Below are 14468 nucleotides of genomic sequence, written 5' to 3' on the forward strand. Positions count from 1 at the left end.
TATAATAGGGTTAGCTGCAAACCTTTAAAAAATGACATTTCATATTCACTATGAATACAACCAAATTTCCAATATTTAATTATTGCTTAGAACACAAATAAATTCTTTAGAATAAAACCTCATTTTCTGGAAGTTATCTTAACCTTAAAAGATTCATTTCTGAACTTATTTATGATTCAATTCTAATTTCTCAGTTACATTTAGTGTTATGTTAGTCTTTGATATATATATATATATCAATCTCTTTCTATATTGAATTTCTGCATTACTGCAATTTTAATGTTCCTTATGTAATTAAAATAAAGATTATGAATATATAGTTACTGATTTTGGAGCATCAAATGAATATTTCAAGAAATATTTGACATAATATTAGTGTCATTAAATGATTTATCAAGTACTGCAATGTTTATTTCAGTAGAATTCTACCAATTGGTTCTTGTATTCTCATATATTATTATTAGTTGTAAAGGGATTACATATTTTAATTTTTACAGGCTTTATGAGTGTCAGAACTGGCACTCAATTACACAGAAAGTTATAGAATCTATAAATTGTTCAAGTGGAATTAGTTTTAAAATATACAATAATAACCTACTGTAAAGCAAAATGGATTTTAAGATGATATCATAAAATATTATAATTAGAAAATGTGATATAATTTTCAGATTTTAGTTTTCATATGATATTTTTGGTAAGATGGAAACTTGTAATAAAGATGATGAAATCATAAATGATCTATAGCTAATTTCAAAATATACACAAATAATTTTAATTATAAGATAAAAGTAAAAATTAGGGATAATGTTCTAAGAGTGTGGTACCCAAGACTCATTTATATGTTGCTATATCTTGGAAGTGTCCTAAGATCTTTTCAAATAGATTTCTGTGATTCAAACATAGTCAAATTCCTGATGTAAGAATGTTAAATCATTATAAATATTTTATTATTCCCTATAATCTCAGAAATCTGTAGTAACAGAATTTTCAATAAGAAACATTAATTTATAGCAGGTCCCCAACTTTTTGTCTACAGAACTTTGCTTTTCTCTAGGCCATTAATATTGGGCATATATTTACAGATGTTGAAACAATCATTAAATGCAATCAGAATAATTCTTATTCTGAAAGGAGGAACATATCTGAGGAATTAGTCATTGATAATAGGAGCTCAGGAGGAGGAGAGGCATTCCAAAAATCAGCTCAGAACGCCTAATGTGACTGAGAGTCTCTTGATGGGGAAGAAACTCTCAAGATGTTTGTTTACCAGAGAATGTTCACTCTTTCTGAAGTTCTTGACATCCAGGAGAGAAGACTCAATTTCATACTAAATTCTGCTTCCTCTGTGTAAATCAGAGATGGAATTTTATCTTTGTTATGAGAAAGAAGTCCTGCTTTTCCATATTTTAGTAAGGATAACTGATGATCTGTGTATACTGCATATTGCAACAACTCTCTACTGCACAGGTTTTGTCATAGCCATTGTATTACATATGTAATTTCACAGTTCTATCAATGTGCTTCTCACTTTGGTTCCATAATCAGCTCATTCATACTGTGCTAATCATTAAGTTCAATTTCCAACGTTATTAGTCCAAATCCATCTACTTGATCATCTTCAAAATTGTCTAGAAATAATTATGACCTTTACTTGTTTAGTCGTAAAAAACAAACCAAAACAAATACAAAAGATGTACTTTTATACTGGTTAATTTGCATGGCAATCATTAATAGCATTATGATATTGACAGTTTTAATTCCTTAAAAGGTATATTGCTTAATATCTTTATTATGCATAATCATCTTATATAGTATTTATGAGATACAAATTTCTTCTTTGTCATATAAACATTCAGATTATTTTGTACCTGGATCAAGTATTTAAAATATTTATAAAAACTTGTAAATAATGTTAATGCAAATAATCAGTTTACTTCAGATTTTCTTTGTAAATAAGTATAACATCTCTTAAAATATTATATTTTTTGTCAAGTTAGTATTTTTGTATCTATAATTATTATTTTGTTGTAATGTGTCACTTATTAAGAAACATTTTTTCCATTTAGTTCTTTCTTTGAAAAGGACTTTAAGTGAATGTTAAATATTGCTGTTTTGTAAAAATATATCATTTTCTGTTTCAATTTATTATAAGTGATTTAAACTGTAATCTAAGGCAAAGAAAACTTCTTTCTAGAATAAATTTCACTTATCATATTTTAATTATTTCCTAATTATATTTACTATAATTTAAAAGTTCTAAATTTATGATCTTGAGTTATAAATATATTTTTGTAAGATGTTCATGGATGAATAAGAACATTGACTTTTTTTCACTAGATAGAATAGGCAATTGCAATTAGAGTGTTTCTTTTAAAACATAAGTTTCATTAGCCAGAAAAAAAAAAAACAGCTTCTGGATAACTTAAAGAGTACAACATAAAAACAATAGTTGAAACTCCATGAAGATATAAATGTCATGGATTTTGGTATTTGATGGAGGATTATTTTTCCTATTTCTTTCATTTAAAATAGATCTTTTATTTTTATACAGTATATTATGATCATTGTTTCTTCTCACCTAACTCCTCAGAGATCCTCTCTACTTCCCCTCCTATTCGAATTGACACCCTTTCGGTCTCTTCTAGAAAACAGATATCTGAAGAATAATAGCAAAATAAAATAAACAAAGAGAAGGAAAGGAGCCAAGGAACATGAGAAACACATAATCACAGAAATACATATACACAGAAGCACATGTGTTCGCACACTAAGAATCTCATGAAAAACCCAAACTGGGACCTTTAAGGTTAAAAAAAAAAAAAGAAAAGAAATAAAGTAAAACAAAACTGTGCCAGACTTGCATCAGAGGGTCCTGTGGTAAGTTTCTATTTCCCATTTTTTCCCAGTTTTGTCTTGCTTTAGTGATTGAATTTCTCTTTCATGTCTTGCACTGTGTCCTTTATTTCCCTGCATGGCTTGTGTTTTCATAGACTTCATGACTGTTTATTTCATTTCTTTTTTAAGGACCTTTATCATGTTTATAACACCTATTTTTGAAAACCCTTTTTTTTTTCTTCAGCTGTATTGCATTAGGGCCTACTTTTGTAGGTTACTGGAGACATGCTGTCTTTGCTGATGTTGATGGTGTTTTTATGCTGGCATCTAGGCTTCTGGGTTTGGGGTGGTTATAATCTTTCATTATAATCCTTGTTCACTTTTCTGGATGGGGGTTCCATTTTTTGGTTTCTGTTGTGATTTCTGGTTCTTAGGAAAGTGTGATGGCTGTGTTGTCTGGGAGGGAGTGCTTCTGAGTCATGCTATTTCAGGTCACTGAAGGATCCAGGTTTTGGGATCTGACTGTTTCTAGGTATTGGGAACTGACACTCTGGAATGAAAATGGTTTAGACTAGATGAGCAGGTGGGGAGGGGATAGAGGTCAAGGGTGATGGTAGCTAAGAGAGTACACAGGAGAAAGGAAAGCTTGGTATGCTGTCAGAATCTGTGCAGAAACCTGGGAATTTGGGAAATGAGGAAAGAGAGGCCACACAATTTAGTCTGCTACAAAGCTGGTGACAAGACTAAGGGTTGGATTTATGGGTGGTAATAGCCTACCCTATTCTCTGGCCTGCCAGCAGGGTTTCCAGGCAGTGCTTCCGGGAGTTATCAGCTGAGAAAAGGTAGATGTTATTAATTTGAAATACTGTAAATCTACACATCTAGAATCATACTTGTGGAGTTTTAAAAGATGACTAGACATCTTCCAGGAAAAGAAAAGGCCAGATATATATTGGGGCAGAGAATAAACAGTTCTTCAATGTGCGCTTATTTTCCATATTGATTGCTCCCATTTCAGATGAGTGTTCTGGAACCATATCCATGATGTTGACTTTAAGACCTGGTATTTACCTGAAGATCTTCATTGTCATTACTGTCACTGCTGATTACACAACCATTTGTTAGTCAGCTGCCTGCTGAGCTCAATCATACTCTCTTCTGTAGATGCTTACGGCGGATGTAATTATGAATCTTAGCATCGTGGCAGCTAAAAATGGGTACCACTTTATGATCACCATAGGAGTCAGGCACTATACCAGCACAGGCCATCAGTGCAACTACAGAAAGAAAACAAGTAGTCATACTATTGGTTCTGATAGACTTGGTGGAAACTAATAAAGTGGTGGTTGGAATAGAACAATGGTTTTGTCTGATACTCAGATTATCAATTAGGAACTTGCAATATCTTATACATGGTCAGGGTGAAGAAAATATCAATCCACCAAGGTATAATAGAAAGCTATAAGTAGTCCTTTCAGAAGTATTCTTAGTTGTAAGTGGAAAAATAGTGTAAGCACACAAAGAGTTCAAATATAAGTCACTAATGGAACTCTGCATGTTCATACAAAGCTCTTTTGCTTCATAATACAAAACAGATAGGATCAAATACGTGTGTTCAGTTTGCTCAGGATTAGTGATTTATTTTCTATTACTTTTTCTATAGTAGTTATAGGGTTCTTTGTTAGTATGTTTTTCTTTAATCAAATACCCAAGAAGAAACAGATCAAGGGGAAAAGACTCTATTTCAGCCCACCATACCTGGAAAAACATGGCAGCATGAGTAAGACACAATAGAAAACAATATATAATGATACTTTCAATTTCTCCTTTTTTATGCAGTCCACTGCCCTAGCTCTTAGAATTGGTAGATCTTCCCCTTATGTTTTGAGATTGTTATTTAACTGTAGTAATTCTCCCTTGCCATTCCTCCCTCAATTCCCCCAACTCTCCTTCAAACTCATGGCCTCTTATTTTATTAATTGTTATTGCATCGACATATGTATATGTAGTACAATATATTTTCAAAGTGTAACCTTGTGGGTCCATATAATATTACTTGTATGAATCAGGACTGACAGTCTTGCACTGGAAAGAAAATTGGTGTATTCTTCATCACACTTCCCTAAAGAATATCTTGTTCAGTGTGAGTCCACTAAGTCTAGACTTACATAAGAAGATGATCTTATTTTTTGTAAAATACAGATAGAACTCAAATCTGAAAGTCATTGAAAAAGCAATAATATTGTAGTGGAGAACTGATTAGATTCAGCTATGACTTCTTAAAGCTAAGAACTCAAAAAAAAAAAAAAAAAAATGAAAAAGCAATAATATTGTAGTGGAGAACTGATTAGATTCAGCTATGACTTCTTAAAGCTAAGAACTCAAAAAAAAAAAAAACCCCAGAACAACAGAATAAATATTCATTTGTGGTCAGTGAATAAAGAAGTGGAAGTCAGATTTTGCTATTCCTGTAGTTGAGCTGTTGCAGATATTGGATAGGAATAATAGGTAAGAGGAATAGGCTAATACATAGGAAGAACCTTCATTATTCTTCCAGGAGAGGTGAAGATCTGTGACTTCAAGTGTGAACTTTCTCAATTTTCTGTCCTGATGTTTTCATTTATGGTAGCTTAATGATGTTTTTAGGCCAATGTCAAGGCTGCAAAAGAGTCAGACAGAAAATGACAGCAGAGGCATAAATCATTTTCATCTTGTCTCCATCAATCTGTTGGATGGATGGTTTCAGGAACAGTTAGTAACTTCTTGTTTTCAGTAAAAGAGACCTTTACATTCCTAAGAAATAACATAGGAATCTGCTATTACAATTACCATACAGAAAGACACTATATGCAGAAAACAGGGTAGAACACTAGTAGTGTCATCAGTCAGCCTTGAAATCTCCAAAAAAAAAGTGACTTTGGGTCACCTAAGAATAGGTGAAGCTGTAAAATTTACTTACAGTTTGGGAGATGTGGCCAGTGGTAAGTTGCCCATGGTCCACTGGATGACCTCATACCCATGCATATGAGGCAATACTAATTGAATTCAGTGAGTTACTAAAACCAAAAAATCCACAAATAAACAAGCGAACAAAAACAGGGCATGAATTTGAAAGTGAGATGTGTTTCCAGGGTCCAGGAGAGTTGGGGTGGTAGGGTGTGTATGTTCAAAATACTTTGAGAGCATTTTTAAATATAAGGAAAGTAGTGAGGATGTAATTCATTCAATATGTGTCAGATTATTTAGCAAGTATGTATGAGACCCTAGGTTCAGGGCCCAGTACTGAAATAAAAATAAAATAAACTTATTGTCTTTGCTTTACACCATCACTACTATTTCCACTACCAGTGTTCTAGATCTTGGTCATTCTATCACAAGTAGAAAACTTTATTTACTTAATTTCCCTAAGAATATTTTTCTATTCTTCTGTGGAAAAAACATTTTACGCTTTTCATGCATGTGTATATGTTTCTTATAGAGCTATACGGTCATTTAATTTTTTTGCATTTTCCTTGTTAAATATATATATATTAATTTAATGCATGTATATATATATATATAAAGCATTGTGATCATTATACTTCTATTACTCCACACCAATTCCCCTCCTGTCTCCCCAATTTTACTTGTTTTGTTCCAACTTCACACTGGCATACTTTGCATATGTTTATGGAGCTTGGGGATACTCTCTAGGTTCATATTCTAGAAGAAGACTCTTGCTGGCGGGTAGCCATCGATTGCCAATAACTCTGCTACTAGGTGTTGGGCTTCATGTACCCTTCCCCAGTCATAGTTGGCATTTGTACTGGCTTGTCTTAGTCATATTTTGTGAATGTAGTCACAACTCCTATGAGTCCATGCATGCAAAATTTTACCACAACAACTGACACTGTATTACTATTCTCTACCTCTGTGTGTTAGACAGGTTTCTGTAGAGTCACAGAACCTATAGAATGAATCTCTCTCTCTCTCTCTCTCTCTCTCTCTCTCTCTCTCTCTCTAATATATATATATTAGATTCTATCTTTGGGAATTATAACATTGGTGGCATGTCTAATAATCATCAACAAACTTAAGTTATTTTTAACCTCTTATCCTTTTTTATACTTATTTGTTCTACATTTAAGCCTATGATGCATTTTGGACAGATTTCTTTTTTTTTATATTTATTTTTTTTAATTTATTTATTAAGGATTTCTGCCTCCTCCCCGCCACCGCCTCCCATTTCCCTCCCCCTCCCCCTATCAAGTCCCTCTCCCTCATCAGCTTGAAGAGCAATCAGGGTTCCCTCTAGGCAGTTTGGACAGATTTCTTATGAATGATGTAAGGTATTGGGACATTTTAGTTTGCCTTTTGCTTCCGAAAGTCATGGTGTGTCAGGGCTCTTTGTTCCAAAGACCACCTGTATTCCAGAATATTGTCAACTTTTTTGCCAAAGACAACTTTGCTTTATTTTTGCTGTAGGGTTTTCTAGGTCTATATTTTGTTCATTTGACAATCATTTTGATTATGTTTCTTTCTGGTAGCAGGCTGTCTTTATTTTTCTACCTGCATTAAAGATATGTAAGCTAGTATAGCCGGTTGCATAATGGTTTTTTTTTCCAAGACTGTGCTGGCTATTCTTTATGTCTGCTACTGCCTAAAGCCCTCAGAACCACTGTATATATAAACACCAACAATGTCCTGACATTATAGGCCTTTCTATAAACTGCAGGTGGTTAGAAAAAATATCTTTACAACACTCAATCTTTCTATGATATACAGAGAATACTTGATATTTGAAATTTTTTTATTGATACTTTCCTATATTTCCTGTTAGCAATTTCATTAATTTCTTTTTATTTTTAACTTTCTTTGCTTTCATATATTTAATTTGATATTCTTTTAACTTTCTATGTACAAGGAAGCTTACATACCAACTTTATATCTTTTTATTTCTCTCATATGTATATTTAAATTTTACATTTCCCTCTAAGCACTGCACTATCTCATTCAACAGATTTGAAGTTATACTTTCATTTTCCCTTGATTAAAATACTTTCTACTTACCTGGATGTTTCTAATTCCATACACATTTAAAGTATATTGCTTTATTCTCCACAAGTTTTGAATTTTCAAAATAGACTTGATTACTGATTTTGAGTTTAATATTGAGTTTAATATTAAATATGTAAACTATATTACTTCTAATTTTTAAATTATTTAAGGTGATTTATATTGCTCAGGAGAGTGTTTCCAGTTAATTTAGGAGGAAAATCTGTTCAGTTGTCTCATAAGGTAGTCTGAGATGCGTTACAAATCAAATTGACTGACAGTGTTGTTGAATTTGACAATATCATCCTCACATTTCTGCCTCACAGGTCTGTCCATTTGTGACAGAGAAATATTGAACTCCACAGCTATAATAATGGCTTCATCAGTTTCTTCCTGAAATCCTATTACTGTCTCACATATTTTGATGGTCAATTGTTAGATACATGAAGAACATTACATATGCTGGTTGAATTGAACTCTTTGTCATATGACCTATTCAGTAACTAATAATTTCCTTGCTTTGAAAGTTCTATCTAATATTAATATAATTAATTACTTTCACTTTTGTTAGTCCAGCATGGTTCAACTTGGCACACACCTATATGATTTATTTATAGAACTTTATATTTAAAGTGCATTGCTGTACATAGCCTCTAGGTTGGTATAGCTTTTTGTTCTAGTCTGACAATTAATGCATGTAGATCATTATCATTCAAAATGAGTCTAGAACTTCTTCCAATCATGTCTACTACAGCCTCTTTCCTGTTTTTTCTTTCTTTCCACTATTATTTTATTTTCATTTTCCATACTTCTTTGTTTTTCTGGAGTGTGCAAGCTTAAATAATTTTTTTTAAAAATAGCATCTTTCCTTTTTTCAAAACCAAATTATTATTGATACTTCTTTGACTATCAGAAATCAAAGAAAGTCTTTAGAGTTTGTGATTTATAATTTGAAATAGCAATATATCACATTTGTAGAATGAATTATAATTGTTCTTACTAATGAAACCTTGGAACCAGCTATTAGGGGTGAAAGCTGAAGGATCAGAGAAGCAGAGTGGCCAGTCAGTAGAGTTCTTACCTTCCAATGCTCAGATCAAAGGGCAGGCCTCTCCTCAGACTGCCTCATCAGATTGTGTCCTTAGACTCACTGCATCCTTGGATTAACTGCTTCAGACTGCTACCTCTCTTCTCCTGCCTTATATTCTTCCCTCCTGTCTCTAGCTCCCTAGTGCTAAGAGTGTGGTTCCAGTGCTGGGATCACCTTTATGTGAACTTTGTTTCTTTTTTAGACTGGATCAATTTTGTGTAGCCCTGAGTGGACTTAAACTAAGAGTGATCCATCTGCCTCTGTCTCCTGAGTCCTGGTATTAAAGGTGTGTGTCACCACTCCCTGGCCTCTAGTGGCTTAGCTCTGCACGCTGATCTTCAGGCAAGCTTTATTTGTTAAAACATAAGAAAAAATTACTACATTTCCCCTTTTTTGTCTATAATAAAAAAAGAAGGCTGTAACTAATATAAGAAAAACTCTATATGATAAGTGCAATAACTATATACAATATATACAGTCAATAAATATATCAATAATGTCTAGTTCATTTGCCTTTGACAAATTCAGAGAAAATATTCCATTATCTGTACTATCTTGGTGACTCCAAAGTGTTATATCTAATTAACTTTTTATTCTAATTTGAACTACCAATTCAAAATTATGTTTTTATGTCCTCAACCTTATATATTTTATATTTATTTAGTGAAATTCTTTTCAGAGTCTTGTAAGCAAGGAAATCTATAATTATCTAGTGTTCAACTCCCTCACAGACCCAAGAAGGAAATAGTATTAACAAAGTAAGCACACAAAAAAACATGACAAAATGACAGAAACAGCTGGTTGCCTGTATAGTCGCTAAAGATTCCTCTACAATGTTGTACATCCATTTTCTGTCTAGAGGCCTAGAATATTTGACAGACTTTCCTTTGAAGCAGGGTTTCTGAAAGACTGTTCTGCCTTGTCTTGACAAGGTATGACAGTCACTCTCTTTTGCATCCTGCTTATTCAATTAGGACAGCATTCCATCAGCAGTCAAGGTAAGGGTACTTTCTTGCCCAGTGACTTACTTTCGCCACAAAGAAAGTAAACTCCATGTGGAGTTTATTCAGTGCTATTATCTTCTCTGAAGTTCATTGGTGCTGCCAGGAGGAGACATGTATTGTTGTCATAAAAAAGAACCTGTTATTAAAACAACTTAAATGCAATATTCTATAGTTCTCTAGGGTGTTTGAAGATGGCCGTTTTTATCTAAACTATTTCTTTTGACCTTAAAACATACTTGACTACAAGTTTAGTTGAAATAGGTGACTAATTACTAACCTACATTCCCTTATTTATCATAAACAGTTGGTAACAATAGTTTTCAAGAATTAGAAATTTGTATTACGTTGTTAAATGAACTGCATTGGTATAGTACTTTGAACAAGAGTAAAAATGTATGTACAGTATGTTCTAACAAAATTAATCTCAAATTTGAATCAATATACAAAATTGTATACAATATATAAACTCTAATACAATGTAAAATATTTAAAACTAGAACTTGCTTCTTAAAAGCAAGAATCTACCTTTTTATCTTATATCTATATCCTCCCTTTTTTTCTTTTTTAGAAAAGATTCATTAATGAGCTTTTTTGTCCTATCATATTTGGATCCCCCTTTTTTCTCTTCAAAACTAATACCCTGAATCTAAACACTTTGTGTAACTTTCCTCCTGACCATATGGGGTCAAATGTATGTTGTGTATATGGGAAGATTCTTCTTCCTGATTATATCTTGTAATGAATAAGTAATGAAGTAAGTTCTGTATCATATGGTATAAATTTAGTGGTTTCAATATGCAAAACAACTCTTGTTGCATAATGTGAATCAATAACAATGTTGAGAGTTTCTGCAAAATCTATTAATACAATGAGAATAGCATGTAATTCTGATTTTTGGCAGAGTCATAGGGCTTCGATCCACTTTACTTGAATTTTATAATATGTATCTTGCCTTTCCTGATTGATTTCTATCAGAATAGAATGTAGGAGCTCCAGATATTGGTGTTTCTCATGCAATGTGAGGTAGGAACCAGTTAGTTCTATTTATAAGTTCAATTCTTTTGCCTTTGGGATATTTGTTGTTAACCTCTCCCCCAAAATTACTACAAGTTCTTTGCTAGATTTTATTTGCTGCCCAGAATGTGTCAATTTCTCTTTAATAAAAGTACTATAATTTCTGCTGGGTTTATTCCTGCTAATTAACAAAGTCTCAATTTTCCTTTTAGAATTAACTCAGAGAAAATTTCCACATATTTTTTTTTTTTAGTATTTTCTCTGTTTATGTGAGGAAAAAAGATTCATTCTAAGTTACTATCTTACCTCTGCATTAAAATTCCTATAGGGGAATGCTTAGAAGGTAATATTACCAGAATGCAGTCAAACTTCAGATCCACATGATCCACATTTACATTCTGAAATTTCTCTTTCAGCAAAGCCAATTATCTCTCAGTTACAACTGAAAATTTCTTGAGATTATTTAAGTCATTGTCATCCTGTAAGATTTTGAACAAATTACTCAGTTTATCAGGACTTACCCCAATAGTGGGCCTAGCAATATCTCCTAACAATCTTTGAAAGTCATTAGGATTCTGATAATTTGTCTCTCCTGATTTGTTCCTTTTGGAGTATATTTTTATATATAAGAGATTTTTTTAAAAAATATCAATCAAATTTCCACTCCCTCCCCTCCTCCCATTCCCTCCATATGAAGTATATTTTTTGCAAACATATTTTATAGCCTAAATAATTAATAGAATCTCATCTATGTACTCTTTCAGGAGCAATTTACAATCCCCAACAAGGCAAAATTTTCTTTACCTCTTGGAGGATTCTTTCTAAAATATTTGTATTTGAATCACTGGTAAACTACAAATTGAGGAAATTGCTTACATATTATTTCCAATGGCTGCTATACAAAATATTGACAGAGGGTGTGGCTTTTTACTATTCCTTGTGGGGGAACCTTCTAATGATATGTCTTAGCAGGTGGAGAATTATTATAAGTAGGCACTGTGAAGGCATTTTTTTTCCTCTGTCTTTTTCTTGTAAAAGTATAGTGAAAAAAAAAAACCTTTAAATCAATAACTATAAAAGGCGATCTTTTGGGCAACATAGAAGGCAAAGGAATGCCAGACTATAGAGAGTCCATTGGCTGGATCATCTTATTATGGTGTCTTTGATTTGTTCCTATTCTCCATTTTCCAGATTTCTTTTTAACAACAAATACAGGAGTTTCCCAAGACCTTGCTGATTCTTCAATACGCTGATTATTTAGTTTCTCCTGTATCAAATTTTTTAAAACCTGTAGTGTGTCTCTATTGTTAATGGTCATTTCATTTAAGTAATAATATGTAATATCTGCTACTGGATCTATTTTATATGCTCATCAAATTAATATATTTTAAATTTATTTTTAAGTATGTGTGGGTGGGTGGGTGGGAGGGTGTCCACATGTGTGTGTGGGGGGTGGTGGTGAGCGTCCATGTTTAGGTATGTCTGTGTGAGTGCAGTTGCCTGCAGAGGTGAGAAGAGAGTATAAGGTCTCATAAAGTGGACCTCAGGCAGTTGTCAACTCCCTTACTTGAGTACTGAGGAAACTCAACTTGTTTCTTCCAAAGAATGTGTCCTCTTTCCCACTGCATCCTGGAGTAATATCATTTATTTTTAAACGGTAGCATTTCTAAAACATAATTTAGTGTCCTACATTGTCAAATTCCTCAATAGTATGTGTTTTTCAAATTCTTTTTACAATTCTTAAGCTCTAGTTTTATATATGTAAGTGTAAACTGTTAGTTGCATAAAATTTCAGTCTTGTAAAACCCATCATTTTAGGTTGACTTCCTCTGGTAGTGCTTTTCACCTTTTGATTACTTTCTCCGATGTTAATAAATTTATATAAGGTTTGTACTAGTTTTGTATTTACTCGGCACATTTTGTTCCTCGTTTCGGAGGAAAGTTGTGATTTCTAGAGTATTGTCTTCATGCAGCTGTGTCTTCTCCAGTGTTCTTCCATCAGAGCTCTCTCCTTTATCCTGAGCTCAGCAACATCTCCTTGATCACTTAGTGGTTTCTGGTACTCCTCACTCCATAAAGTGCTCTCTCGCATGCCACAGCTGAAAACTTTCTTCATTGTAAATGAGGGAATGTTGATGTCCTCTTTGTTTCTTTCTGTCTCTCAGCACTGGTAGCTTAATTCACAATTTATGGATTTTGGTAAATTCGGCTAAAGTATTAATCTATTTTTTTCTGCTAAAGTCCTGGTCTTCAAATATTTTTATTTTCATGTTGGAAAATATTTTGTTATATTTCTACGTTTTGATCTCATAATGTATTCTTGATTTTTATTTCATTTGCAATTCTCTTTTTAAAGAACTATATTTAATGTTTTGTTTTTGTATTTTGGTTCTGTATATATTTTATTTTGATAATAATAATCATTGCATTCTTGCCCATGTGTTTTGACAATTATCCTAAGAACACTCTTTTAAATTTTAACCTGTTGGTTTAAAAATGTAATGTTTCAGGCCAGACTTACTTTCTGCAAAAGGAATTTTAGAGCAAATTACATAAAAAGAATTTTACCAATTTGTGTTGATAACTCATGTTATATTCCCCTGACCGAGCAAAATCCATCTGTGGCTGGTGGTGTTAAAAATGTTCAGTAGTGTATTCTTCCAAAATAATTACCTTCTTTGGCTAAAGGCTCTCTCTAGTACCACTGAGTCCAGCTGGGACTCAGGCAGGTAAACTCATGGATGAAGTAAAGTATTAGGCCTGCCAGAGCAATTCTCTAACAGTGGGAATGAGAGTTAATGGATTGATCCTATACTGAAATTTCCCTCATTAAGATGGTGTAGAAGAAAAGGGTCACTGTGAACCCATTACTCACAACTGCTTTTTTAGGACCACTTTTATAGGCTTTCTTTCTTCCCAGATTCACTTTTATCATTTCATCACTTGTCCTTCCTAGGGACATCTGCCAGTGATGCAATTTGCTTTGTTTTTGTTTCAAGTCTTCATTCTTCATTTCTTGGTGCATGGCCAAAAAACATATTCATATGAATTTGGCACAGCTGATTGTAGAGGCTATAAAATTTTACGAAATATCATTTATTATTGAAGAACAGGAGATCCAATTGTGTAGTTCTCATTGAAGCCCTGAGATCTGACAACTGAGGGAACTAAATTCTAGTCTTAGTGCAGGAGAAGACGGATGCCAGCTCAAAAGAGAATGAATTCATCCTCATTTAGACATTTGTCCTCCTTAGCTTTCCACAGGGATGGGTTTTACCCAGTCCTACTAGGGAAATAAATCTATTTTTCTCAGTTTATGGGTTCACAAACTATCATGCTGAAATGCAGGATCTTAAAAGAAAACAACAATGACAAAATAATAAATAATCAGATGTGATATAAGTCAATCAATTTGACAAATGATATTAATCGTTAGAGCTGAGAAATAACTATATAACATTCTCTTCCCTTGGAAAGATGGCAAAAGAATT

The sequence above is a fragment of the Microtus ochrogaster genome, chromosome 10 (assembly GCF_000317375.1).
Source record: "Microtus ochrogaster isolate Prairie Vole_2 chromosome 10, MicOch1.0, whole genome shotgun sequence".
Taxonomy (NCBI): domain Eukaryota; kingdom Metazoa; phylum Chordata; class Mammalia; order Rodentia; family Cricetidae; genus Microtus; species Microtus ochrogaster.